Here is a 27701-nt window from a genome sequence, read left to right on the forward strand (position 1 = left end):
TTATTGGGTAGTTTGCAACCTCTGAAAGGTCTGAGATTAGATAAATTCCAACTTGCTTTTGTATATTTAGCATTATCTGCAGCGAAAAAATGTATTGCTAGTACGTGGAAAGATACGAATATGATTGATATTAATAGATGGCATAATGAGATGAAATATTGTTTAATAATGGAAAAAAATCACACATATGTTTCGCGTGATAACTAGTTTCTTTATTAATAAGTGGTTGTTGTATTCAGAATATTTACATTTTGATTTACATTGATTAGATCTTAATATGTATGGTTAATTTTTCTTTTTTTTCTCTCTCTATGGCTCTCCTTAGGAGAGTTGGCTAAGGGGGGGGTTTCTTTTTTTTAATATATATATAAAATATATCATTCATGTTTAGTTTATTCTTATACATGTTACTTATTATCTGTATTTTGAATGAATAAATAAAGTTTAAAAAAACAATAACTGATGAAAAAATTTAATAGACACTTTCTTTCTTAGGCACAATCAAATTAGACATTTTATTTGTTCTAAACTTTCAATATTTCCACAACTTCTGGATCAGAATTTCGTAGATGAACTTTTTGAATTACAATTTATACATAAAGGTATAATATTCACTTTATATTCTATTATATTGAATCTAAAAGCAGTCTCTTTAATCAGGATGGGAGAATGGGAGAATGATCTTCACACATCTCTGTCAGAAGAAGATTGGATTTCTATTTTGGCTATTATCCATGATTCATTTCTGTGCGCTAGGCAGAGCTTGAATCAATTAAAAGTGGTGCAATATAAAGTCGAGCATATTCTAAAATTAAGTTTGCTCGAATTTATCCAGATATCAACTCAATATGTGACAAATGTAAAAGTTTTGAAGTCTCTTTGATACATGTGTTTTGGTTTTGTCCCAGTTTGTTAGAATATTGGACTGATGTTTTCAGAACCTTTTGTCATCTTTGGAATCAATCTAGAACCATGTCCGTAGTTGCAATGTTTGGTTTCTCTAGCGATGCAAACATAAATTTAACATCTAACCAAAGACAGGTTTTAGCATTATATACATTACTGGCTAGAAGAGGAATATTGCTGAAATGGAAATGGCTACTAGATATCATGTTCTTTCTAAGGTTGGAAAAAAAACAATGTCAAGAAGATTAAGATCTCTTTTGATAAGATGGGGTCAATTTATGGCTTACTTTCACAATTGGAATGATCAAGGTGCAGGAATGCAGTAAATTGGCGTGTTTGGTCGGTCCTCTGGAGGGTGTTGCTCGATTTCAAATCTGCTTAGAATACTAATTTCAACCTTGGTTGGTGCTTGGGGTCAGATTATCAGAACCAACTCTTTTTTTAAAAAAATGTTTTATTTTTCTTCTTGTGCTACTCAATATATGTATGGATTTATGTATGGATTGGAATACTAGTTCAAATGTTATTATTTCTATACAATATATCAATCTAAATGTATAATATATTTAATTTATATGGACTTAATGTATTTGCTTCATGATAAAACTCAATAAAAATAATTAAAAAGAAAGAAATGCTGGTTATCCATCTTCATCTTTGCTACTTAAAGTGCAGTTTGACCTGCTGAGTTTCACGAGCAATGTGTATTTACTTCAATTGCTGCATCTGCAGATTTTAATGTTTCACTTAATCCAAACTTTGGGTTCAGCGTACAACCTGCAATTAACTCCCTTTACCATTCTTACATGACACATCTGTCCTTGGGCTTATCCATCGCCAGGGTGAGGCCGAAATGAAAATTTGAGGAACATCACATCTTATTCATCCTGGAAAGCCTCAAGTCTAATGGCATGAACATTGTCTCTCTCTCTCTCTCTCTCTCTCTCTCTCTCTCTCTCTTCTCCCCCCCCTCCCCCACTTAATACAGTTTCTCGCTTCTACCAGTATATGTGCAGATTTATATTGTTGAATTCAGGATGCTTGATTTTCATGACATTCTGCAATTGAGTGAAGATTCAATGTGCTGGGACTTCACTTTAGTTTATATAACATTTATCAAACTATTATTAACTTTGACTGTTGATCCATCTGCCCTTTAGCTTTAGAAATTGAATGCAGCAGGTAATATAGCTCAATATGGTAAACCAGAAAACTATGGATTGAGGAAGATAGGAAATGAGCGTTTGTTTAAAAATCTCAATTAAATCTACGCAGTGAAGCATTCACAGCTGTTTGAGTTAGAAAATTTCAAATATTTCTACAAAGAAATTTCTCATCTTGTTCCAAGATAGCCAGTGTCTTATCCCCAACCAAATTCAAGGCATCTTATCTGTCAATTCCTCTTCAGAACTTTGTGCATCTTAATGCCATCGCCTCCTTCAAAATGAGACAATTTGAATTGCAAAGCCCCTCATCTCATAAACCAATCTCATGAATCTGTTGTACTGACTCGAAATCATTTTATTCAGACCAAAACTACTCAGTTCCCAAAATCAAGACCCCATACAAACTTACCAAAATTTCTTTACTTTTACATAAAAAAATCCTTGCATAAAAAAACTAACTTCTTGTTCCCTTGCTCAACTTGCAGGTTTACTTTCTGCACCTTGTGAACCAATACAAGAAGACAACTCTGCATATGTAGCACTGCTTTCCATTCTGCTTAAGAAAAGGAACAATATTTTCTTGGTCAACTGGGTGAACCAGGCTACAAATACTTTTAAAGCCCATGTCCTCTGCAACTTACTTTACAATCGAACTCTGTCTCAACTGCAAACTTGTCTACACAAAACTTTTCACCCAAGTACAGTGCTCTCCATAATTTTTGGGACAAAAAGTTATTTTTCCTTTATTTGTCCCAGTACTCTGCATTTTAAATTTCTCATCAAACAATTCACCCTTTTTGGGTGGATCTATGAAACTTAGAACAAGTTACAGCTATAGTATTTCCATTAAACCTAGATTAATTTCTACTGAGAAATATAGAAGGAACAAGACCCAAATTAAAATTGTCAATATATCTAATGAAATTTGTTAAAATAGCATTGGCAATAGCAATGAAATATATTGCAGTGACTTGGAAATCAGACTCATTTAGATATGGGAAGATGGAATGCAGAAATTCAAAGCTGTATCCCTTTAGAGAAAATTACATAATTTAAGAAATAAATATCCTACATTTTTGTGAATTTGGAGCCTGTATACACAAATTTTAAGAATAAATATGTAGAAATGTTCTTCCAGCCTCTTAAGACCTGTGTTAACCTTCTTCCTTAAAATGAAAATTATCATATGAAATATGCATTTCGTGGGGGGGTGGGGGGGAAGAAATGATACTCCAGGTATTCCAGGAAACGACACTACTTCTTTATATTATATATTTTATTCTTTAAGAGGGGGAGGAGGTGAGGGGTTGGGAGAGGAAGGGAAGGGGTTATAACCATTATGTAATGACTGAAAACTTCTTCAACTTAAACATTTTATTGTATAATGATTAAAATATTTTTAAAAACTCACAATTCACATGTGATTAAAGTGCACATTCCAGATTTTATTCAAGGTTATTTGACCATGTAGAAATTACAGCACTTTTTATACATAGTCCCCACATTTCAGGGCACCATAATATTTGGGACATAGCAATTAAAGGTATATTAAAGTAGTCATGTTTCGTTCTTTGTTGCATATCTCTTGCATGCAATGACTGCTTGAAGTCTGTGATTCATAGACATCACCAGGTGCTGAGCATTTTCTCTTGTGATGCTGTGCCAGGCCGCAACTGAAGTTCCTGCTTGTTTTGGGGGCTTGCATATGGAAGGCAAGCTTAATTGGATTTTGTTCAGGTGTCTGAGTTGGACTTAAGAATTTTCCAGTTTTTAGCTTTGAAAAACTCCTTTGTTACTTTAGCAGTATGTTTGGGAACATTGTAGGATGAAGTGCTGTCCAATGAGTTTGGAGGCTTTTGCTTGAACTTGAGCAGATGTTTTCATACACCTCAGAATTAATTTTGCTACTGCCATTGACAATTTTGCATTGTCAATGAAGATAAGTGCATCAGTACCTGTGGCAGCACAAATGCCAAGGCCATAATACTTCCTCCACCATGTTTCATGGATGAGGTGGTATGCTTTGGATATTGCCATCACTCTGAAATAGGTTAAACTTGGACTCATCTGTCCACAAGACCATTTTTTCCAAAATTCTGCAGGCTCTTTTAAATATTTCCTGAAACTGTAATCTGGTCATCCAGTTTCTGTGGCTAACTAGTGGCATCCATCTTGCAGTGTAGCCTCTGTGGACAGTAGCCCCTTTCACACTGGCACTTTAACTCAGTAATCACCCCGGGGATGAATCACCTAGGAGGAGTGTATCATTGTCATTCTGTTTTGAATTAGTATACTAGATCACCCACTGTGAATGGGACACCTAGTATGCAGGATCCAATTAGTGCATGCATGTAGGAATGTGAAGGAAACAAAAAGATATTCTTCCAAATATACAACATTGATTAAAAAAGGTACAAATTTTGTATTCAATTTACTATATTCACAATCCTGATCAATGTATTATGATCTTGTATTTAAACAAAATTATTCATGCTTAATTAAAACAGTATAAGCCCTTCAGCCCATGTTGTTGTGCAACATGCTGTTGTGCAACTACATAAACCTACTCCAATATCAGAAAATCGTAGCAGGAATAATACACATGAATAAGAGCATGGGAAAATACGCACACAATTTAATAAAACATACAGGCACAATTTATAAAGGACTGTGGGAAAGTGGTAGCAGCAATAAAATGCACACAATTTATAGCAAACATGGGAAAGTCACAGTGGGGATGAAGTATATGCACACACAACAGTTGGGTACATACAACAATCAAGTAAAGATGTGTCCATGAATGAGAGGGTTGGGAGAGAAAAGGTGGAGAGGGAGACAGATACTTTAAATTTTTTTAAATTCCTTTAAAGCCCCCCTCTTTTAGTGTGCCTGGGATAATAAAAGGGCTGTGAGGGCGCTCATGGAGGAGTTTCTCTGTCACAGAATTCTGGGAGGGCAGGTCCGCCATTGCTCGGTGTCACTCAGGACAACACTGCTGGTGGATAGGCGCTGCTTTACTCTGCATTCCAGGTAGGCATTGTGAAAGGGAGCATAGAACCATTTTTCCTTGGTCTAGTGTGTTTTTCTAAACAGTTTATTCACCTGTAAATTTAGCGTTTTGCCAAGGTAAAGGGGCTATTGACACATCCACACCTTCCCCTTGAAGAGTGTTTCTGATCTGTCAGACAGGTGCTTGGAGATTTTATTCATTTTGATGAGAATTCTTCTGTCATCAGCAGTGGAGATTTTCCTTGGTCTACCAATCCCTTTGCAATAACTGAGCTCACCAGTACACTTTTTCTTCTTAATGGTTCAAACAATTGATTTTGGTAACCCTAGAGTTTGGGCATTATCTCTTACTGTTTTATTCTTGTTTTTCAGCCTCATAATGGCTTCTTTGACTTTCACTGGCATAACAGGTTCTAACGCTGATAAATGGCACCTACAGACTCCAAAGGTGTTCAAAAGCTTAGAAGTCTAGCTCTCTTATATCTGCACCAATGAAGCAAAACACTTGTGATGCCAAATGTCCCAAACATTATGGTATCTTGAAATGGTCCAAAAAGTGCTGCAATTTCTACATGGTCAAAACAAAATGTATACAAATAAACTCGAATAAAATCTGGAATGTGCACTTTAATCACAAAAATTGTTTTATTTCAATTTAAAACTGAGGAGCACAGGGGCAAATAAAGGAAAAAAGTGTCTTTGTCCCAAACATTATGGAGGGCACTGAGAAGCCAAAACCTTGATACTTGTACAACCCTGAATGTTTATTCTTATTTTCTGCCCTTGAACCAAACCTCTGACAATGCTGTTATCCACAATCCCATGATGTATGTAGCCTGCCAATTACACCTTTAAAACTATCAAATATGGCAAACAACTCCACATATTATGATTTTTTTGTTCATTAATGATGGCTCAGTGCTCTGCTGACTACCAAGTCAAGTCAATTGTTGCATGGCTCCTCCTTTGCTTAAATAATGGTATAGCATTTCCTTAACTTCCAATTTACTTGCACTGCTGCAGAAAACAAAGAATTTTGAAGAATCAACCCCATAGATGGCGGTTCATCTGCCCTTTGGGTCAATGGCAGCTCCTGTGGTACAATCTCATTAATCTCAGTCTCTAGCTTTTTACATGTACCCCTGCAAATTATTCTTTCATGTGTTCCCATCAATTACTCTGATTCATTTTTCCATTAACATACACTAACTAGTAATTTTCTGTAGTTTGATAACATGGCCACATGCCGTTGGGAGGAAACCAAAGCACCCAGTGGAAACTCATATGTTGATGAAAATGAAAACTTTGTAATCACAGCACCCTAGCTCAGGATTGAATTTGGCCTTGAGCTATGGAGCAGCAGTTTAATTGCTGTACCACTATCTTGCCACCATCTTTTAGAACCCTGTAATGCATGGCTTCAGCTTCAAGGTATGCTCAAATCAAGTTTATTGTCGGATACACATGTTCAATGTACATATACACCAAAATTCTTTGTTTTTCATCCCGTTAACTTCAATTAAAAGTTATACATTTTAGCAGTGTAATTAGGCACCTTTAGTCCTGTATCCAGACACAGACTACTCATTTCAACTTCAACTGCCCTGAGCCCTATATTATTAACTTCCAAATGTAGACATACAGCACAGTAACAGTCCCTTATGGCCCATGAGCCTGTGCCACCCAAATGCCTCAATTAACCTACAACACCCGAATGCGTTTTGAAAGTTGGGAGGAAACTCACACAGACACAGGGAGAAGATCCAAACTCCTTACAGCCAATAAAGACCTCAACAAGAAGACGGTGTTTACATCCGGTACCGCATGGATGGCAGTCTCTTCAATCTGAGGCGCCTGCAAGCTCACACCAAGACACAAGAGCAACTTGTCCGTGAACTACTCTTTGCAGACGATGCCGCTTTAGTTGCCCATTCAGAGCCAGCTCTCCAGCGCATGACGTCCTGTTTTGCGGAAACTGCCAAAATGTTTGGCCTGGAAGTCAGCCTGAAGAAAACTGAGGTCCTCCATCAGCCAGCTCCCCGCCATGACCACCAGCCCCCCCACATCTCCATCGGGCACATTGAACTCAAAACGGTCAACCAGTTTACCTACCTCGGCTGCACCATTTCATCTGATGCAAGGATCGACAAAGAGATAGACAACAGACTCGCCAAGGCAAATAGCGCCTTTGCAAGACTACACAAAAGAGTCTGGAAAAACAACCACCTGAAGAAACACACAAAGATCAGCATGTACAGAGCCATTGTCATACCCACGCTACTGTTCGGCTCTGAATCATGGGTCCTCTACCGGCATCACCTACGGCTCCTAGAACGCTTCCATCAGTGCTGTCTCCGCTCCATCCTCTACAATCATTGAAATGACTTCATCACCAACATCAAAGTACTCGAGCTGGCAGAGTCCGCAAGCATCGAATCCATGCTGCTGAAGACCCAACTGCGCTGGGTGGGTCACGTCTCCAGAATGGAGGACCATCACCTTCCCAAGATCATGTTCTATGGCGAGCTCTCCACTGGCCACCGAGACAGAGGTGCAACAAAGAGGTACAAGGTCTGCTTAAAGAAATCTCTTGGTGCCTGCCACATTGACCACCGCCAGTGGGCTGATATCGCCTCAAACCGTGCATCTTGACACCTCACAGTTCGGCGGGCAGCAACCTCCTTTGAAGAAGACTGCAGAGCCCACCTCACTGACAAAAGACAAAGGAGGAAAAACCCAACACCCAACCCCAACCAATTTTTCCCTGCAACCGCTGCAACCGTGTCTGCCTGTCCCGCATCGAACTTGTCAGTCACCAACGAGCCTGCAGCAGACGTGGACATACCCCTCCATAAATCTTCGTCCGCGAAGCCAAGCCAAAGAAAAGAGACAGCACCAGATTTGAACCAGTGTTGGTGCTGGACTGTCCAATTATCTCCAAGGATCATCTGTCAATACTACATTTCTTGAAGCCCTCTACTATTTGACAATTCCACTCAGAAAAATACTGACTCCCTAGCCTATTTACGTCTCTCGGAATTTTATTAAATCTCCCCTCAGTCTTCTTGAGCCAGAGAATACAATCCAAGTGGGTCCAACTTCTTATTGCAGAGATGCTGCAATCAAAACAACATCCTGGTGAACCACTTCTGCACCCTCACCAAAGCTTCCACCTTCCCATGTGAAGCAACTACAACTGCACATATTTGTGCAAATGCCTCCTTATCAAAGGTTTATACAGCTGCAGTGTGATTTGTGACTTTTATACTCATTGTGCCTACACATGAAGGCACGAATGCTGCAAATTATTTTTTAAAACCATCTTGCTCTCTTGTTATGCAATTTCAGGGAATCCCCAGGTCCCTCTGTACCTCAATGCTCCAAAGGATCTTGCCATTTACTGAATACTTCCTCACAAATGTCTAGATTAAACTCCAGCTGCCCATTTTAATGCCTGCATTTTCCAACTTCTAAGTTCACATCACATTTTACCTGGTAGAGTGTGAAGATTTCCGAGCAATCAAACAAGTGAACTCTAATATGCATACAAAGGAGGAGAGCAAATGCATTTAGTGTGTAGTGATCCAGAGAAAGGGACAAACAGTGCCTAGCAAGAGCAACACAAGATCACTATTGTGAAGTTCAAGAGTTTTACTAATTTTAACCTAATGGTGTGCAATGTCCTGCTCTTGGACCTTTCCCCCATCAGGAGTGGAGAGGAGAGGTAAGCCCATGGTTTGATGGATCCTCAAGTAGGTTGGCTGCCTTTGAGGCAGTTGGAAGTGCAGATGGAGGTTTGATGTGATGTTGAGCTGCATTTACCACCTTATAGCTTCTTCCAATTTTGGTTGGAGCAACTCCCATGTTACGTGGTGATGCATACAGCCAGAATGCCCTCAATAGTGCACCTGTCTAATTTCTTGAGGGACATGCAAAACTTCCTTTGCCTTTTAAAGGATTAGAGGCAGTGCTGTGCTTTCTTGACCGGTTTGACGTGACTAGTCCAAGAGAGGTCACTGGCAATGTTTACTCCTGAGAACCTGAAACTATCTACCAGCTCTACTTCAACAGTATGGATGTAGAAAGTGTGTTCTATCAACACCTACAAGCAGCTTCTTTGCCTTGCTGACATTTAGACATCCATCTCATCATTATTTGATATCTAGCCTATTTCTGTAGTGCTGGAATGGTATTTGCCTGCAGCAATGGTGTAAAGGGAGTATTGTGGAAGGCTGAGTGCACATGGTGTGGGTGTTGAATGCAATCAAGGTGTACTCCCCATCTTCACTAATTGTGGTCTGTTAGGAAGTCAGGGATCCAGTTGTAAGGGAGTGCTGAGGTCGAAGTCTGGGACAAGTTTATTAAGGAGTAGGGAATTGAAGCCTTTTTGTTTTCACTAATTTATTAAAATGTATCAAATAAAATGGATAAAGAGAAAACATAAAAACAGAGGAACAAGAGTAGGCCATCTGCCCTGTCAAGCCTGCTCCACCATTTAACAATATCAAGGCTGATCTGGCCATGAACTCAGCTCCACTTACTTGACTTTTCCCCAAAACAATCAATACCCTTACTATGCCAAAAAAAAATTATATTTAAAAAAAAAAAATACAGCACTGTAATAGGCCATTTTGGTCCATGAGTCCATGCCACCCAATTAACCTACATCCCCAGTACGTTTCGAACAGTGGGAGGAAACCAAGCCCCCGGGGAAAACCCAGACATGGGGAGAACATACAAACTTACAGACAGCACAGGATTTGAACCCTGGTCCCAAATGCTGGCATTGTAAAGCCATTGCGCTAACCGCTACGCCAACCATGCTGTCTTAAAAAAATATAATGAGGCTGCCTCTATTGCTTTCTTAGGCAGAGAATTCCAGATTCTCTCCTCTCTAGGAAATCTCCACCCTAAATCTACTCCCCTGTATCGAGGCCATTTTGAGGCTATATTCCAACACCAAGTGAAAACTATTTTCCTGCCTCCATCTTATCTATCCCTTCTCAATGGTGTGCATTTCCATAAGATACTCTCCCATTCCAAAGCCCACTTCCAAGTGACTCAATTTCTCCTGACAGGCTTAGCGTCTCACTTTCAGAATCAATTTGGTGAACCTCCACTGCACTGCCACGAACACCAATATACATTTTTCTCAGACAAGAAGACCAGAGCTGCACACTGTACACCATGGCCTCATGAGTGTCCTGCACAATTGCAACAGATCCTCCTTGCTCTTAAATTCAATCCCTCTAGTAATGAAGGCCAACATTCCATTTGACCTGAATACATGTTCCACCTGCAAACCAACCTTGTGATTCAGGCACAAGCATGCCCTCTCTACTCACCTAGCCATTCCTCCTACCCTCGCTTGCTGCTGTACCCTCCCTCCTCCACCTATTATCTCCTGCTCCATATTCTTTCCCTCAGCTCTCCACCCCTTCCCCCTCTATTCACCTCACCATCCCTCCTCCCCTTGCTTGTTGCTGTGCCCTTCCTTCCTTCTCCTGCCTTTGCGACCATGCTGTCTTAAAAAATATAATACCTTTTATTTGGACATCTACCAGCATTTTTCCATTCCTTGATGAAGGGCTTCAGTCCAAAATGTCAGTTATGCATTTTTATCTTTGCTCATAAAGGACACTTTCACCAGCTGAGTTTCTCCAGCACGGTGTTTTTACTTTAACCAGTGTCTGCAGATTTTCATGTTTCACTTCAGCACTCCTAAGTCCCTCTATGCAACATTATCTTACAATTTTTCAGCATTTTAAATAATCTCATCTGTTTTTCCTTCCGGTGGAGGACCTCAGTTACCACTCTCATCATCCTCTGCATAACTAGCTTTTCCACTCAATTTAGCATCATCAGCAAAAATAGCTACACCTCAGTCCTCAGCCTCTTCCAAATCATTCATGCATATCATGAATAGAACAGGCCTAGCACCAACCACTATGGTACTCTGCTCACCACTGCCAACCAGAGAAACTTACCATTTTGTCCAACTTGCTGTCTTGTCATTTAACCAATCAACTCAATGCAACCTGGTCTAGATAAATCTTTTATGCTGCCCCCTATCAAACACCTTCCAAAAATCCAAGTATACACCATTTACCTGTTTCTTTCATTCACTGCATTAGTTTAAGCCTCAATTCCAGTAAGTCTGTCAAAAATGGCTTCCCTTTCCTGAATTCATGTTTCATCTGCCTGATGAAACAATTTCTATCCTGATGTGTCTCACTATTGCTTCCTTAATGATATCTTCAAGAACTTTCCTCACCACCGACATCAGGTTAAAAGGCCTGCAGTTATCTGCCATTTGTTCACTTTTTAAAAATAAAGTGACATGACATCTGCTCTCTCTCTCAATCTGCTAATTCATGCTCAAAGTTTAGAGAAATTTTACCACAACCACATCTACTATATCTTCCACTATTTCTTTCTGTATCCTGGGATGCATTTCATCAGAACCAGGGAAGGGGGGGGGGGGGCAGGCCAGGGTGGGGGGGGGGGGGATGCGAGCGGAGGGAAGGGGATGCGAGCGGAGCAAAAACCAACCACAAGAGAAGGGGGCGGCCGGGGTGGCGATGACCCTCCCTTTACCCTTGTCCCAGACCGGGACCCCCTTCCCATACGTCGGGGCGATCCTAACCGGCCTGGGCCTCCCACACAGGACGCGCCGCTTGCTCGTTCTGCCCTCACTCCTGACTTCTCCGGCATTGACGCGCCAGTTTTCAGTCTGACCTGAGGCACTTACCCTATCGAAGGGGCCACTCTCCCTCCTTCACTCGCTCACTCACTCACTCGGCGACGGAGCAACGAGCGACTCGCTCACAACCACCTGGACACAAACAAACAAGATGGCGAGCGCAGCCACCTCATCGCGTTCATTAACATGCACACGCTTCCGATTACGCCATCACGTCTCATCAATATGAAGGCTCGGCGGCCGCTGAGTGGCAGCCGCCGATCAAGAAGTATGCATATTCATAGCCCCTAGGCTATGTTGGCCCCGCCCACGCCAGTGGCCCAATTCATTCCAGCCCACGATGAATGAGGGGTGTCATCAGATGTCACCAATGTTGTGATGCATGGATATTTTTTCTTGTTGAATCTTCTTTCACTGAATTTTCCCCCCTCCTGTTTCCACACCATCGTTATTGTTCCTCTCAGTAGAGACAGAACAGAGAATCGTAAGCAAGTTCATGGAGGAGATGTAAAAAGCAAACTGTTGGAGAAGCTCAGCAGGTCAAACCTATGAGAGAAGGCCGGCAGGCACCCAAACAAAAAGGTAGGGAGGAGAGGAGGGGTTTGCGGGGGTGGGGGGCAAAGGCAGGATGGAGAAAGGAGGGAGGGGGCAGCAGCAACGAGGGCTGGGTGGGTAAGGGAGGGGAGAACTAGAAAGATGGGAAAGAAAAGGCGAATAAGTTTAGCACAAAGCAGAGAAGTCAATGTTCATGCCATCTGGCTGGAGAGTGCCCAGGTGGAAAATAAGGTGGTGTTCCTCCAATCTGCAGGTGGCCAGGGTGGAAGAGTACACAAGGCCAGGGACAGAAATGTGAGTCTGGGAGTGTGACTCAGAATTGAAATGGTTGGCTACTGAGAGGTTGCTGTTGTACTTGATTTAAGATTTATTTCATGATTGAAGTATATGAGAGTTGAAGAAGAATGCAGTATTAAACAAGGGAATTTACAGGAGTGTAGCAACAACTATCCCTCGGCGGCTAAGTAGGCTCTTAACTGTGACACGCAAGAAAAAATTCATAGTGAAGTCCAGATACGTTTTTAAACTGTTTATTAATGAACATAAAAAGCCTCATAACTCAGTAACGTTCATGCTAATATGGTAATGTCCATGGTAATGTCTATCCTATATGGTAATGTCCTTGTTCACCTTGTTCACCCACTGTCTATCCCGACATACCAATCAACATGGGCTAACTAAAATCCAACCCCTGCAAACCCACACACGTGCGCCAACCATTCGCCATGAATAGCACATGCACATCAGAGCAACAGAAGGCGCAGAGCCTCTGTACCCTAGAAATCCGCCAACACCCGTAGCTGAACCATCAACCACAAACAGCACACTTTTGGCTCTTACAATACTGGACCCTAATTATTATGACACTTTTTAAAATATTTTTATTGAGTTTAACATATAAACATACATAATAAATGATGATTACATCATGAATCTATTGTATACAAGTAAATACGTACAGAAGGGAGAAAAAATGGGTATGTAGCAGCAGCTACATTGCTACTGAAAGAACACACAACCAGACGGGTTGAGCTCAGTGAGCAGAACTGATTTATTGCAGGCTGCTGGGCTGGACTTTACTCCAAGCCCGGACCTGGCTGAGAACCGCACTGGGGGGCGCTGATGTCACCCAGTCATCACGTGTTTCCCCCAGCGCGGGCTTCTGAGCCCTGTGCTGAGAAGAAGGGAAAATCCCCGACGGCACCATTTTGGCCGGCTGCCCCGCCGCGTGGATTACAAGCGGGGCCAGTTCGCCTGCCTAGTGGTGTGCCGCCACACAGCCACCCCCCCTCCCCCCGTCAGAACCAGCGCCAATGTCCTTTTTAGCTGGGTGGCCTCGCTTCTTGGGCTGGGCCACATCACTGGTTCGGTGGGGTCGAGGTGTGCTGGCTTCAGCCTATCCACAGTAAACAGTTCCTGCCTGCCGCTGATGTCCAGTGTGAATGTAGACCCTGAGCGCTGGACAACCTTGTACGGCCCCTTGTAAGGTCTCTGCAGAGGTGCCACAGGTGGACGCTGCCGAATAAAAACGTACTCTGCGGAAAGCAGCTTCCTGGGGGCGTGAGGTGTGCCGTGTCTGGGGGTACGAAGGAGTTCAAGTGGGCCCTGAGGTGGGGAAGCAGCTCATGCGGCGATCGCTGGGGGTGGTGAGGCGCATTGATGAACTTACCAGAAAGTGCCAGTGGTGCGCCGTAGACCAGCTCAGCTGATGATGCCTGCAGATCCTCCTTGGGTTTGGAGCAGATGCCCAGGAGCATCCAAGGTAGTTCGTCCACCCAGTTGGGTCCGGTGAGGCAGGCCATAAGTGCCGACTTAAGGTGGCGGTGCAGACGCTCGACCAGCCCATTGGCCTGCAGGTGATAGGCCGTGATGCAGCGTAGCTCGATCCCCAACCTGTTGGCGAACTGTGCCCAGAGTGCAGAGGTGAACTGGGCACTACGATCGCTGGTAAGGTGATTCGGAATGCCAAACCGGGCGACCCAACCGTGCAACAGCGCTCGGGAGCAGGAGTCCATGGAGGCGTCTGGCATCGGGATCACCTCGGGCCAATGAGTGGTGTGGTCCACCACCTTGAACAGGTAACGGTTGCCCCGGGAAACGGGTAAGGGCCCAACTATGTCCACATGAATGTGGCTGAACCATTCTTGGACGTGCTTGAACTCTTGCACGGGCGCCCTAGTGTGCCTGTTTACCTTGGATGGGTGCATGTTCTGGCCCAGCCCGCAACCTGCTTCCACAGCTCGTGCCAGACGAACCGCTCTGCCACCATCTGGACTGTGGACCTGATGGACGGGTACGAAAGGTCGTAGATGTAATGGAAGACTTGCCTGCGCCAATGCTGGGTAACCACTGGCCACGGGGTACCCATGGAGACATCGCACAGGACGGTGCTTCTTCTGGTCGGAGTTGGGAGGTCTTGGAACCGCAGGCCCGTGATGACAATCCTGAAGACTCGTGTCTCCTCGTCGGACTTCTGGTCCCGGGCGAGCTGGTCAAAGTCAAGGCTGGGTGTCAGTGTGCAGATGGCCGGTCGCGAGAATGCATCGGCGACCAAGTTGTCCTTCCCCACCTTGTGCCGAATGTCGGTGGTAAATTTCAAAACAATAGGAGAGGTGACGCTGCTGGCGGGCCGACCAGGGGTCCTTTGCCATCATGAGTGCCTGAGTGAGGGGTTTCTGGTTAATGAAGATGATAAAAGTCCTCCCCTCCAAGAAACATCAGAAATACTGCACCGCCAGGTCTTTGGCTTGGCTTCGCGGACGAAGATTTATGGAGGGGGTAAAAAGTCCACGTCAGCTGCAGGCTCGTTTGTGGCTGACAAGTCCGATGCGGGACAGGCAGACACGATTGCAGCGGTTGCAGGGGAAAATTGGTGGGTTGGGGTTGGGTGTTGGGTTTTTCCTCCTTTGCCTTTTGTCAGTGAGGTAGGCTCTGCGGTCTTCTTCAAAGGAGGTTGCTGCCCGCCAAACTGTGAGGCGCCAAGATGCACGGTTTGAGGCGATATCAGCCCACTGGTGGTGGTCAATGTGGCAGGCACCAAGAGATTTCTTTAGGCAGTCCTTGTACCTTTTCTTTGGTGCACCTCTGTCACGGTGGCCAATGGAGAGCTCGCCATATAACACGATCTTGGGAAGGCGATGGTCCTCCATTCTGGAGACGTGACCCATCCAGCGCAGCTGGATCTTCAGCAGCGTGGACTCGATGCTGTCGACCTCTGCCATCTCGAGTACTTCGACGTTAGGGATGTAAGCGCTCCAATGGATGTTGAGGATGGAGCGGAGACAACGCTGGTGGAAGCGTTCTAGGAGCCGTAGGTGGTGCCGGTAGAGGACCTATGATTCGGAGCCGAACAGGAGTGTGGGTATGACAACGGCTCTGTATACGCTTATCTTTGTGAGGTTTTTCAGTTGGTTGTTTTTCCAGACTCTTTTGTGTAGTCTTCCAAAGGCGCTATTTGCCTTGGCAAGTCTGTTGTCTATCTCATTGTCGATCCTTGCATCTGATGAAATGGTGCAGCCGAGATAGGTAAACTGGTTGACCGTTTTGAGTTTTGTGTGCCCGATGGAGATGTGGGGGGGCTGGTAATCATGGTGGGGAGCTGGCTGATGGAGGACCTCAGTTTTCTTCAGGCTGACTTCCAGGCCAAACATTTTGGCAGTTTCCGCAAAGCAGGACGTCAAGCGCTGAAGAGCTGGCTCTAAATGGGCAACTAAAGCGGCATCGTCTGCAAAGAGTAGTTCACGCACAAGTTTCTCTTGTGTCTTGGTGTGAGCTTGCAGGCGCCTCAGATTGAAGAGACTGCCATCCGTGCGGTACCGGATGTAAACAGCGTCTTCATTGTTGGGGTCTTTCATGGCTTGGTTCAGCATCATGCTGAAGAAGATTGAAAAGAGGGTTGGTGCGAGAACACAGCCTTGCTTCACGCCATTGTTAATGGAGAAGGGTTCAGAGAGCTCATTGCTGTATCTGACCCGACCTTGTTGGTTTTCGTGCAATTGGATAATCATGTTGAGGAACTTTGGGGGACATCCGATGCGCTCTAGTATTTGCCAAAGCCCTTTCCTGCTCACGGTGTCGAAGGCTTTGGTGAGGTCAACAAAGGTGATGCAGAGTCCTTTGTTTTGTTCTCTGCATTTTTCTTGGAGCTGTCTGAGGGCAAAGACCATGTCAGTAGTTCCTCTGTTTGCGCGAAAGCCGCACTGTGATTCTGGGAGAATATTCTCGGCGACACTAGGTATTATTCTATTTAGTAGAATCCTAGCGAAGATTTTGCCTGCAATGGAGAGCAACGTGATTCCCCTGTAGTTTGAGCAGTCTGATTTCTCGCCTTTGTTTTTGTACAGGGTGATGATGGTGGCATCACGAAGATCCTGAGGCAGTTTACCTTGGTCCCAACAAAGCTTGAAAAACTCATGCAGTTTGGCATGCAGAGTTTTGCCGCCAGCCTTCCAGACTTCTGGGGGGATTCCATCCATACCTGCTGCTTTGCCACTTTTCAGTTGTTCGATTGCCTTATATGTCTCATCCAGGGTGGGAACCTCATCCAGCTCTAGCCTTAGGGGCTGTTGAGGGAGCTGGAGCAGGGCGGAATCTTGGACTGAGCGGTTGGCACTGAAAAGAGATTGGAAGTGTTCTGACCATCGGTTGAGGATGGAGATCTTGTCGCTGAGGAGGACTTTGCCGTCTGAGCTGCGCAGCGGGCTTTGGACTTGGGGTGAGGGGCCGTACACAGCCTTTAGAGCCTCGTAGAAACCCCTGAAGTCGCCAATGTCCGCGCTGAGCTGGGTTCGTTTGGCGAGGCTAGTCCACCACTCATTTTGGATCTCCCGGAGTTTGCGCTGAAGGTGGCTGCATGCGCGACGGAAGGCTTGTTTCTTCTCTGGACAGGACGGCTTTGTAAGGTGAGCCTGGTGGGCAGCTCGCTTCTTTGCCAGCAGCTCCTGGATTTCCTGGCTGTTTTCGTCAAACCAGTCCTTGTTTTTCCTGGAGGAGAAGCCCAGTACCTCTTCAGTGGATTGCAGTATGGTAGTCTTCAACTGATCCCAGAGGGTTTCAGGGGACGGGTCCGTGAGGCGGGTTGCATCGTCGAGCTTTGCTTTGAGGTTTGCCTGGAAGTTTCCTCTCGCTTCGTCTGACTGCAGGTTTCCAACATTGAACCTCTTTCTGGGGGCTTTATTGTTCCTGGGCTTTGGCTTGAAGTGAAGGTTGAGCTTGCAGCGAACCAGCCGGTGGTCAGTGTGGCATTCCGCGCTAGGCATGACCCTGGTGTGGAGCACATCTTGTTTGTCACTTTCTCGCACCAGGATGTAGTCCAGGAGGTGCCAGTGTTTGGATCGGGGATGCATCCAGGTGGTCTTAAGGCTGTCCCTCTGCTGAAAAAGGGTGTTTGTAATGACAAGCCGCTGTTCTGCGCAGAGCTCCAACAGGAGGCGCCCATTGTCGTTGCACTTGCCGACGCCATGCTTGCCCAGGATTCCTGGCCAGGTTTCTGAGTCTTTGCCGACACGAGCGTTGAAGTCGCCCAGGATGACAACCTTGTCGGCTGTAGGGGTGCGTTGGATGAGGTTGCGCAGGTCGGTGTAGAACTTGACCTTTTCTGCTGGTTCCGCCTGGAGGGTTGGAGCATAGACACTGATGAGGGTGATGTGACGCTTGTTCTGAAGGGGGAGTCGCATGGACATGATTCGGTCCGAGAGGCCTGTCGGAAGGTTTTCGAGTTTGGAGGCAATGAAGCTCTTGACCATGAAGCTTACACCAGATAGGCGTCGTTCATCTGAAGGCTTGCCAGACCAGTAGAGTGTGTAGCCCGTGCCGCGTTCTTGGAGGCTGCCTACATCTGCCAGGCGGACTTCACTGAGAGCGGCTATGTCGATGTCAAGTCTGAGGAGTTCATGTGCAATGAGGGCAGACCGACGTTCAGGTCGGTGGCTGTCAGCCTTGTCTAGCATGGTTCTGATGTTCCAGCATGCTAGCTTGAGTTTGTGAGCATCTTTTGAGGGGGAAGGCGTGGAGGGAGAGGACGTGGAGGGGGAGGACGTGGAGGGGGAGGACGTGGAGGGGGAGGACGTGGAGGGGGAGGACGTGGAGGGGGAGGACGTGGAGGGGGAGGACGTGGAGGGGGAGGACGTGGAGGGGGAGGACGTGGACCTGTCCTCGGGCCTGCGCAAAGGAGCTTTTAGGTGGAGTGCAGTGCGCGCAGTACTGGCCCCACCCTTTACACCCATGGTTCGTGTGCCGTGGCCAAGCAAGCTGGGACGTGGCAGCGAGGTCCTTGGGTCGTAGGTTTTATATCGGAGTGGCCTTCTCCTATGCAGGTTTCTTACCCGGGCTGGAGGGGCCTGCCTCCCCTCCTAGGTCGGTCCATACTGCCCGGACCGGGGCCGAGGCCGCCGCAGCTCACCCTGTGCCTGGACTGGGGCTGCCGCCTCCCACTCTCTGCCCGGATCGGGGCCTCCCCCTGCCCCACTCGACCGAGGCCGGGGCCGCCGTCTCCCCCTTGCTCCTGGTACATAATACGTATACAAAAAAAGGGTTAATTAATAGAGGAACACAAAAGCTGCAGGTGTTGGAACCTTGAGCAGGCAAGGAATTGCTGGAGGAGCTCAGCAGATCAAACAGTATCCATGGATAGAAATTGTCAGTCAACCAAGTTCAAGTTCAAGTTTATTAGCATCTGACTGTACATATGCAATCAGACAAAAAAGTGTTTCTCCGTACCTTGGTGCATACTCATAATATAAAATACATTTCTCACACAGCACATAATAATCACACACACAAAAAAGCATAATATAAAATAAATAGGTAGAAATATTCAGAATAATTTACTCATTCATTTTTGGAGACTAGGGTTACAGGATACTGTTCATCAAAATCACAGGCACCTCATACTTTTTCATCTAGGCAATATCCTAGTAAATCTCTTCTGTTTTTGAAACCTCCTTTTCCTCACTATAATAGGGCAACCAGAATTGCACACAATCCAAGCATGACCTGATCAAAGTTTTATGTAGCTGCAATGTGACCTCCTTATTTTTATACTCAGTCCCCTGCCCAATGAAGCTAAGCTTACCAAACACCTTTGTTACCACCCATCTACTTGTCAGGCCACTTTCAAGGATTGGACCTGGACCCCAGATCCCACTGCACATCAATACTTTGAAAAGTCGATCGGGAGTCACGTGATGGAGTAGTGGCCGGACGGTGAACTCCAGCCCTCTCCAGAAAAGTCGGGAAAAACAAGAGAAAATACAAAGGCACAGAAATACAAGTTAAAGAAAAGTGAGTATAAAGGTGGAAAGAAGATGGAGACAAAAGGAGAAAAATCAAAATCAACGGAAAGAAGAGAGGAAGAGAAGACAACGGAGGAAAAAGGTGAAGGCCTTACCTGTCCGAAGAGGCCCGCTGTGGAGAGAGGACCCCACTACCTCAGGTCGGTAGAAAAAGAACTACAACAATGGCTCACAGAGCCGAGTAAAAGTGCCCAACCGCGCATGAAAAAAAACACACCGACGGGAGGGGGGACCAGCTGGGGAGTCGATCTCCACAGCCGGCAACGACAGCTGCAGAACACCTGCAGCAAGAAGAGACCACAGAAGACAATGGAAACAAGAAAGAAGAGGAGGAAAGGGCATCAAAGAAACAACAGATGGCCAACCCAGAGGAAGAAGAAGAGGAAGAATACAGTGAAATAGATAAAGGGAAAGGCAAGGTAAAGGATATACTTGCTCTTGTTAGAGGATACATGGAGTCATTTAAAGAATGGCAAACACAGGAATTCAATGATTTAAGAAGAAGAATAAACAACACAGAAAAGAAAATAAATAAAATGGATATGACCTTAACAGAAATGGGGAAAAAAATGGACAAGATGGAAGAACGGGCAATAGCAGCAGAAATGGAGGTAGAAGACTTAAAAAAGAAATTGGAGGAATCTAATAAAAAAGCTAAAGAGACACAAGAATTACTAGCCCAAAAAAATAGATATAATGGAAAATTATAACAGAAGAAATAACATAAAGATAGTGGGCCTTAAGGAAGATGAAGAAGGCAAGAATATGAGGGAGTTTATAAAAGAATGGATCCCTAAGGCCCTAGGATGTCCAGAACTACAGCAAGAAATGGAAATAGAAAGGGCACATAGAGCATTGGCCCCTAAACCACAACCACAACAAAAACCAAGATCTATTGTAGTAAAATTCCTAAGATATACTACAAGAGAAAAGGTACTGGAGAAGACAATGGAAAAAGTAAGAGAGGGCAACAAACCACTGGAGTATAAAGGGCAAAAAATCTTCATTTATCCAGATATAAGCTTTGAACTCCTAAAGAAGAGAAAAGAGTTCAATACAGCAAAAGCGATTTTATGGAAGAAAGGATATAAATTTACACTGAAGCATCCTGCGGTATTGAAAATATTTATTCCAGGACAACAAAACAGACTGTTCTCGGATCCAGAAGAAGCACGAAAATTTGCAGAACAATTACAAAAATAGACTGAGGGATGAAGACGGGTAATGAGAGCAAAAATGATCACGATTGATATGTATGTGGGTAAAGACAAAAATAGACTGAGGGATGAAGACGGGTAATGAGGGTAAAAATGACCACGATTGATATGTATGCGGGTAAAGAGGTATAAGAGTGAATAGAGACAATGGGCATACGTGAAAGTATCTGTAATTAGAGGAAATCATAGATAGTATAGACAAGAATTAATAAGGGAAGGTAATGGAATAGAGAGAATAAGGAGGGAATTAAAAGAGTGACCTTTGTGACATATAAAAAGTGAAATCTTTTCTGGGGGGGGGCTTGGTGGGGGAAAACAGCGGTCACTGCAAAATCAGTTGACGCTTGCGAGTGGATTCGCAAATCCAAATGGAGAGGGGAGATGTGGTTGTTCGACAAGGGATAAAGGACAACTCAGGAGGGGAAGGGGAGATTGGGGATAAAGAAGATAGAAATAGGAGAATAAGGAAAATGTTGGATGTTGTAGGAATGTTGTCTGGTAAAGAGTTGAAAATAAGAAAACAGAAATGGAAAAGTAGGAAAGGTAATGATGGAAAAACGGAAAGAGAAGATAAACAAAATATAAAATGGCTACGCTGAACTATATGACTCTAAATATTAATGGAATACATAACCAAATTAAAAGGAAGAAACTACTAAATTTACTGAAAAAGGAAAAAATAGATATAGCATTTGTCCAAGAAACACACTTAACTGAATTAGAGCACAAGAAATTAAAGAGAGATTGGGTAGGACATGTAACAGCAGCATCGTATAATTCAAAAGCAAGAGGAGTGGCTATATTAATTAGCAAAAATGTGCCATTTAAAATAGAAGAGGAAACAATAGATCCAGCAGGGAGATATGTTATGATAAAATGTCAGATATATTTGGAGCTTTGGAATCTACTTAATATATATTCACCTAACGAAGAAGATCAAAAGTTTATGCAAGATATCTTTTTGAAGGTAGCTAATACGCAAGGGAACATACTAATAGGAGGGGATTTCAATCTGAATTTGGATCCAAATATGGATAAAACGGGGAAAAAAATTAACAGGAAGAACAAAGTAACCAAATTTATAATTAAATCAATGCAAGAAATGAAACTTGTGATCATATGGAGGAAACAAAACCCAAAAGAAAAGGAATACTCATACTACTCGACTAGACATAAAACATACTCAAGGATAGACCTATTCCTGTTATCAGCCCACATTCAAGGGAGAGTTAGGAAAACGGAATATAAAGCTAGACTATTATCGGACCACTCACCCCTGTTATTGGTAATAGAGCTAGAGGACATCCCTCCAAGAATGTATAGATGGAGATTAAACCCCATGCTACTTAAAAGACAGGATTTTAGAGAATTTATTGAAAAACAATTAAAAATGTACTTTGAAGTAAATACGGAATCAGTGGAAGATAAGTTTATACTATGGGACGCAATGAAAGCATTCATTAGAGGACAAATAATAAGTTATGCAACCAAGATGAAGAAGGACTATAATCAGGAAACAGAGCAGTTGGAAAGGGAAATAATAAACATAGAAAAAAAATTAGCAAAAAAGGAAGATACAACCAAAAGAAGAGAATTGGCGGATAAAAAAATAAAATATGAAACATTACAAACATATAAGGTGGAGAAGAATATAATAAAGACAAAACAGAAATATTATGAACTAGGTGAAAAAACACACAAAATCTTAGCATGTCAGCTTAAGACAGAGCAAACTAAGAAAATGGTATTGGCAACAAGGAAAAAAGACAAACAAATTACATATAATCCAAAAGAAATTAAGGAAAACTTCAGAGAATTCTATGAACAATTATACCGAACTGAAAACGAAGGGAAAGAAGGGAAAATAGATGAATTTTTGACTAAAATTGAACTACCAAAACTACAAATAGAGGAACAAAATAAATTAACAGAACCATTTGGAACAGTAGAAATACAAGAGATAATAAAAAATTTACCAAATAATAAGACACCAGGAGAGGATGGACTCCCAATAGAATTCTACAAAACATTTAAAGATCTAATAATACCGCCCCTCCTGGATGTAATCAACCAGATTGATGAGACACAAAACTTACCAGATTCATGTAAAACAGCAATAATTACAGTGATACTAAAACAAGGGAAAGATCCACTCTCACCAGCGTCATATAGACCAATATCTCTGCTAAACACAGATTATAAGATAATAGCTAAACTATTAGCAAACAGATTAGCAGAACAGGTACCGAAAATGGTAAATTTAGACCAAACTGGATTTATCAAAAAAAGACGCACAACAGACAATATTTGTAAATTTATTAACTTAATTCATGCAGTAGAAGGAAATAAAGCACCGGCAGTAGCAGTTTCTTTAGACGCAGAGAAGGCCTTCGACAGAGTAGAATGGAATTACTTGTTCAAAGTATTGCAAAAATTCAGTTTACCGGAGAAGTATATTAATTGGATTAAAGCATTATATGAGGGACCGTTAGCGAAAGTGACAGTAAATGGACATGTATCAAAGCAATTTAACTTAAGCAGGTCAACGCGGCAGGGATGCCCACTATCACCATTATTGTTTGCGCTAGCTATAGAACCACTAGCAGAATCGATAAGAATAGATAATAATATAAAAGGAATAAAAATAAAAGACAGGGAATATAAAATCAGTCTATTTGCAGATGATGTGATAGTGTACTTAACAGAACCAGAACTATCAATAAAAGAACTATATAAGAAATTGAAGGAATATGGAGAAGTGTCGGGATACAAGATAAACGTAAATAAAAGTGAAGCAATGCCTATGAATAACGCGGATTTCTCAAAATTTAAGGAGGAATCCCCATTCAGATGGCAAATGCAGGCAATAAGATACCTAGGTGTGCAAATAAACAAAAATCTAGGCCAATTATATAAACTCAATTACAATCCACTAATGAAAAAATTACAGGACGATTTAGAGCATTGGAAAGAGCTACCACTAACACTGATAGGAAGGATAAACTGTATTAAAATGAAAATTTTTCCAAGGATACTATACTTATTTCAGGCATTGCCAATACAACTGACAGAAAAATTCTTCAAAGAGTTAAAGAAAATAATAAGGAGATTTTTATGGAGAGGGGGGAAATCGAGGATAGCACTAGATAAATTAACAGAATGGTATAAACAAGGAGGCTTACAATTGCCAAACTTCAAAAATTATTATAGAGCCGCACAATTAAGGTACCTATCAGATTTTTATCAAACAAGGGAAAAACCAGACTGGACGAGACTAGAATTAGATAAAATAGGGGAAAAGATACCTGAACACATATTATATAAATGGGACGAAAAATTGGTACAACATAGAACTTCTCCAGTATTACACCATCTCCTCAATATATGGAAGAAGATTCATGTAGAAAGAAATAAAATAAATTATCAATTACCAAAACTAATATTGACGCAAAATAAGCTACTCCCTTTTACAATAGACAACCTTTCCTTTAGAAAATGGGAAAAAAAAGGGATTAAAAGAATAGAAAATTGTTTTTCAGGAAGTAGATTCTTATCCTTTGAACAAATGAGAGATAAGTACAATATAACTGGAGATACAGCGCTGGCATATTACCAACTGAGATCCTACTTGAAAGATAAATTAGGAAGCAATTTGAGTTTACCAGAGGGAAGTAACCTTGAATATGTGATTACAGATACAATGTTAATCAAAAGATTTATAACAAATATGTATATCAAACTGCAAGAAAAGGAGAATGAGGAAACAAATGGTAAAACTAAACAAAAATGGGAACAAGATTTAAATATAAAGATAAAAAAGGAAACATGGGAGAAATTATGTTCTGGAACGATGAGAAATACAATAAATACGAGGCTGCGTATGATACAATATAATTGGTTACACAGACTATACATTACACCGCAAAAGTTAAATAAATGGGACCCAACAATATCTGATAGATGTTTTCGATGTAAAAAAGAAAGGGGAACAATCTGGACATGTGAGAGAGTAGAAAAATTTTGGGATGATCTCAATCAGATATTAAATAAAATAACAGAAAACAATATACCAAAGAATCCAGAGATCTTTCTCCTAAGTAACATAAAAAATAAAGAATTTGGAATTGACTTGGAAGATGCACAAAAAAGATTTGTCAAGATAGCCCTAGCCGTAGCAAAAAAATGTATTATGTCAACCTGGAAATTGGAAGATAATTTGAAAATACAACAATGGTATATAGAAATGAATAAATGTATTCCATTAGAAAAAATAACATATAGTTTAAGAAATAATATTGAAATATTCGAACAAGTATGGGAGCCTTACATTAAATACAATAGCGAAAACCTACCGGGAACAAACATTACCTAAGTTGATGGAAGGAGAAGAAAAGAAAAGAATGGACTCAGTAGAATTTCTGGTGTATTTTTGTTGAATGACAACATTGTCTGACTGAATTAATGCAACCTAGATTGTATACCAAAAATGGATGAGAGGGGGGGGGTGGGGGGGTGGCTTGGGAGGAGGGAGGGGGGGGAGAAAAAGTCACTGTAAATGTGTGGAAAAGAAAAAGTGTATATCATGGCTATTGTGATTTATGGTGTGAAAAATAAAAAAATTTAAAAAAAAATACTTTGAAAAGTCCTGCCAATGACAGTAGATATTCCCTTTACATTTGACCTCTCAAAGTGTAACATCTGGCACTTGGAGCATAGAACATTACAGCACAGCACAGGTCCCCGCAGCTCACGATGTTGCGCCGATCCATGTCAACCTTCTACTCAAGGATTAAAACCTCCCCTTTCTCACAGTTATAACTCTATCATATGTCTATCGAAGAGTCTTTTGAATATCCCAATTGTACCAGCCTCCACCACCACTACTGGCAATGCGTTCCAGATCCTCACCATTCTCTGTGTAAAAAACATACCTCTGACATTTCCCCAAAACTTTCCTCCACTCACATATATCCTCTAGTATTCACATTGTTGCTCCAGGAAAAAGGTGCCAACTGCCTTCCCTATCTAAGCCGCTCAAAATCTCAATGAGATTTCAAGATTCCTTATTCTCATGTAACAGTACAGAACCTGTAATATTACCTGAAAGTGCCTTCAGCCTCCCATAAGACAATTTTAAATTAAATTTACTCATACAGGACAGTGACAGACCCTTTTGGTCTATGAGCCATGCCACCCAATTACACCCAATGGGCCTAGAACCCTGATACAGTTTGAAGGGTGGGAGGGAACCGGAGCACCGGAGGAAACCCACATAGACACAGGGAGAACGTAAAAGCAGTCAGTACCAGATTTGAACCCCGGTCGGTGGCACTGTAACAGCATTGCACTAACCACTACTCTAACCATGCCATCCCCAATGCTAACCGTGCCATTCCTTACGGGAGCAGAAATTGGCTATTCAGTCTATCGAGTCTGCCCCGCAGTTCAATCATGAGCTGATCTATTTTCTCACTCAGCCCCACTGCCCGGCCTTCTCCCCCTAACCTTTGATGCTCTGGCTCATCAAGAACCTATCAATCTCTGCCTTAAATATGCTCAATGACCTGGCCTGTGCAACAAATTCCACAGTTTTACCACTATCTGGTTGAAGAAATTCCTCTTCATCTCTGTTATAAGCAGACACTCTTTAATCCTGAAGTTGTGTCACAGACCTATGTTTGCAGGATTTTAGTTTAAAAAATACCATCTCTAACAAACCATTTAATGCCTATATAGAGACACCAGCATTAGGTCCACGTGATTGAACCCTTCGGAGCAGCGCTGTGTCTCCATTTTCCACTCTTCTGGGTTCACACCAGTGGCAGTGCTGCAATTAAAGCAGCTCTGGCAGTGCCGCCATTTTTTAAAATGCCATTGTAGCGTACGCTCTACCACAAAGTGCAGAAAAAAACACAACACACACGAGGAGTGGGTCGAAGACTGATTTATTGCACTGCTGGCTCTGCTTATATTCACTCCTCATTGCTGACGTTGGGAGTGACATCAAGGCAGTGCCGATCTCCAACTGAGTGGCATTCCCGCCGTTGTTCGCCGTTTCCTACTATGCAGCTGGTCACCTGGGATGAAGGTCATTGGTCCCCACGGGGTCTGTGTGGTCACCGCATTCATTGGCTATTTTGTGTACCAGGTTGCGTCCCGGTTAGTGGGCTGCTACACCATTTTTTTTAATGCCACCTCATCCTTCGTCTCTCCAAAGTGAAACACTAGCTCTGTCAGCCATGCTTCATCTGACATATTCTCCAATTGCATACGTGTCCAATGTACTGATGCTCCATAATTCTTACTTGCTGCAGCTACTGAGGTATATAAAATCGACCAACTACAAGAGTATAAATTATATCACTACAATATGCTAAGATGGAAAAATAAATAAATAATAAATAATAAATATAAAAGAACAGATAATTCAGTTGCATTTAGTGTAAGAAAAAGTAAAACAAAGGATTCCCAAGATGATAACCATCTGCAAAATAATTCTCCTCTCAATCTGAATGGCTTTTTATTCTGAGACGATGCCCCCTGTTCGAGAATCTCAAGCCATGGGAATGCCTCTTGTGCTGTCATTTTCCCTCAGGATCCTCTATTCCACTTTGTTCTAAACTCCAGGGAATATAATTCTTATTCAATTTTTCTTTATATTTCAACCCCTCATCTCTGGATGAGCTCACAAACTCCAAGGCAGACAGATCTTTTGGTGGTCCCGGAGTAGTTTATAGTTAGGGTCAGGGTAGTAAAGAGCTGTTGGATGAAAACTGCTCCTGAATGACCTCCTGCCCGAAGTTAGCAGTTAGAAGTGGTTGTGACCAGGGTGATGGGGATACTTTATGATGTA

The 27701-nt window shown here is 42.7% G+C and overlaps 2 protein-coding genes across 3 annotated transcripts in view; one reads left to right on the plus strand and one right to left on the minus strand.

Annotated features, from left to right (window-relative positions):
- The window catches only part of ip6k1 (inositol hexakisphosphate kinase 1), an 89557-nt gene extending 77473 nt beyond the window's left edge, over positions 1 to 12084 (minus strand). For both annotated transcript variants that reach the window (XM_069936880.1, XM_069936878.1), the window contains exon 1: positions 11833 to 12084. The gene's annotated coding sequence lies outside the window, so the exon portion shown is untranslated. The remainder of the gene's footprint in view (positions 1 to 11832) is intronic.
- Positions 12085 to 12170: 86 nt separating this feature from the next.
- The window catches only part of LOC138763162 (aminoacylase-1-like), a 65047-nt gene continuing 49516 nt past the window's right edge, over positions 12171 to 27701 (plus strand). Inside the window, exon 1 of the mRNA XM_069936883.1 lies at positions 12171 to 12366. The gene's annotated coding sequence lies outside the window, so the exon portion shown is untranslated. The remainder of the gene's footprint in view (positions 12367 to 27701) is intronic.

The sequence above is a fragment of the Narcine bancroftii genome, chromosome 5 (genome assembly GCF_036971445.1).
Source record: "Narcine bancroftii isolate sNarBan1 chromosome 5, sNarBan1.hap1, whole genome shotgun sequence".
Classification (NCBI taxonomy): Eukaryota; Metazoa; Chordata; class Chondrichthyes; order Torpediniformes; family Narcinidae; genus Narcine; species Narcine bancroftii.